Genomic DNA, 2500 nt, shown 5'->3' with positions numbered 1-2500 from the left:
GAGACTAAGGACTCTTCTGTGTAAGCACAGCACGATCTTTCGAGTGAGAGTTTCACTCTCATGGGTAGTCGTGGCCGAGTGGTTAAGGCGATGGACTCGAAATCCATTGGGGTCTCCCCGCGCAGGTTCGAACCCTGCCGACTACGCCTCGGTTTGAACTGAGCTGCAATTTTGCAATTTGCTCGGAAATGTCCCCAAAACAAGATGTAAACATGCATGTTGATTATAGGATGGACGATAAAGCAGACATTGGGAAGACTCCCATCCAGGACTCTCTGACTGTTAGGGGTGGGGGCCACGATTATATTTCCACCCTGACACTAGTTGCCGCTAGAGCCATCGACGCCTGGCATCGCCTCCGTCTGTAAGAAGCCCATCCTGCGCTTTTCCTTGCCTGCATCTTTACAGCAGATATTGGCAGGGGTCCATGTGGATACAGAGGATGGAGCAACTGGCACGCAAGCTATCTGCCGAGCCTTTTTTGTGTGTCAGCACAAGGGTTCTCGTGTCACTTCTAGACCTTCCTTGGCAGATGCATTCAGGAGAGGCCCCCTACCTGCGACACAGTGAAAGTACAGTCTTTTGCTGCCCTGTGCAAGCTAGGGGACTGAAGGCACAGCTTTCTGCCACAACAGCAGAGAGCAGAGGAAGGGCGCCCAGGAGGACCGTCAGAGGGTGGTGAGACCCCTGTCCTCTCAGCCCCGATCGGCCCCGATCGGCCAAGACCTCTCTATTTGGGCAGAAGGGACCCATTCTGCGGTCCTCTGAGGCTTAGGGCCACATGCCCAGAAGGCCCACCACCCAAATCTTTGCCATATGGCTTAGACTAACTACCGGACCACTCGTGCGGCCATTTATTCCTCTGGAGCCTGTCAAAATGGCCTGCCGAAATTGGCTCCCAGGAGGCCTCTGCAACTCGATTTGCATAGAGACAGCCCCTGCCCAGGCATGCTTCCAAACAGGACACTGTTAACAGTTTCAATTTGGAGCTGGCAGAAGCCAGTGCAACCTAGTGAAGGTGAGGCTCTGCTGCCTGGCCGCTTGCTAGGTTTATTAGCACAGATCTGTCCCTGGCACTTAGTCTGAGCTTGGCAGGGAGGGGAAATGGCATTTAGGGAACTTGGGCCAGACCATAGAGATTCTGACTTTTGAATGCATTTTCAAGGGTCATGGGAGGGCCAAAAGGGAACGGTGCAGAGCGGCATAAAGTAAGGGGCGGAGGAGACATTGTGTGTGGCTAAAGTGTTAAGTTTATAGTAGAAACAGGTTTGCTCAGGAGTAGTCGTGGCCGAGTGGTTAAGGCGATGGACTAGAAATCCATTGGGGTTTCCCTGCGCAGGTTCAAATCCTGCCGACTACGGTGCAGCGCCCGCTTTTATTGTTTACTCTTTTCTGGTGTGGAAAACAATCTTAAAATAGCAGTATAATACAATTACTAAAGGAGGCTGCGGCGCACTTGAGCTATTCAAGCAAGATCCTAGGAGTAAAAGCGGCTTCATCCTTTAGGCCAACGCAGAGAAACTGGTACGTTTTGACGGGTTTCGTTTTGCAATTTCAAACATATATGTACATTTAAAAGAAACTTGTGAGGAGAAAGAACGGTGCATGATGAGAGAGAAGGGTGGAAAGTACAGGACAAGATCTAGAGGCAAGGCGGTAGAGACTAAGGACTCTTCTGTGTAAGCACAGCACGATCTTTCGAGTGAGAGTTTCACTCTCATGGGTAGTCGTGGCCGAGTGGTTAAGGCGATGGACTCGAAATCCATTGGGGTCTCCCCGCGCAGGTTCGAACCCTGCCGACTACGCCTCGGTTTGAACTGAGCTGCAATTTTGCAATTTGCTCGGAAATGTCCCCAAAACAAGATGTAAACATGCATGTTGATTATAGGATGGACGATAAAGCAGACATTGGGAAGACTCCCATCCAGGACTCTCTGACTGTTAGGGGTGGGGGCCACGATTATATTTCCACCCTGACACTAGTTGCCGCTAGAGCCATCGACGCCTGGCATCGCCTCCGTCTGTAAGAAGCCCATCCTGCGCTTTTCCTTGCCTGCATCTTTACAGCAGATATTGGGAGGGGTCCATGTGGATACAGAGGATGGAGCAACTGGCACGCAAGCTATCTGCCGAGCCTTTTTTGTGTGTCAGCACAAGGGTTCTCGTGTCACTTCTAGACCTTCCTTGGCAGATGCATTCAGGAGAGGCCCCCTACCTGCGACACAGTGAAAGTACAGTCTTTTGCTGCCCTGTGCAAGCTAGGGGACTGAAGGCACAGCTTTCTGCCACAACAGCAGAGAGCAGAGGAAGGGCGCCCAGGAGGACCGTCAGAGGGTGGTGAGGCCCCTGTCCTCTCGGCCCCGATCGGCCAAGACCTCTCTATTTGGGCAGAAGGGACCCATTCTGCGGTCCTCTGAGGCTTAGGGCCACATGCCCAGAAGGCCCACCACCCAAATCTTTGCCATATGGCTTAGACTAACTACCGGACCACTCGTGCGGC

The 2500-nt window shown here is 52.4% G+C and overlaps 2 non-coding genes across 2 annotated transcripts; both read left to right on the top strand.

Moving 5' to 3' along the window:
* Positions 1-64: 64 nt before the first annotated feature.
* On the top strand, positions 65-146 carry TRNAS-CGA (transfer RNA serine (anticodon CGA)). The gene has a single exon. It is a non-coding gene; the product is annotated as a tRNA-Ser (tRNA).
* A 1577-nt stretch (positions 147-1723) lies between these two features.
* Positions 1724-1805, top strand: TRNAS-CGA (transfer RNA serine (anticodon CGA)). Its single transcript has one exon. It is a non-coding gene; the product is annotated as a tRNA-Ser (tRNA).
* Positions 1806-2500: the final 695 nt, after the last annotated feature.

Source organism: Ambystoma mexicanum, chromosome 3q, assembly GCF_040938575.1.
Source record: "Ambystoma mexicanum isolate Mex_15411 chromosome 3q, UKY_AmexF1_1, whole genome shotgun sequence".
Classification (NCBI taxonomy): domain Eukaryota; kingdom Metazoa; phylum Chordata; class Amphibia; order Caudata; family Ambystomatidae; genus Ambystoma; species Ambystoma mexicanum.
Note: the sequence above shows the minus strand (reverse complement) of the source record. Positions and strands in the feature narration are given on the sequence as shown.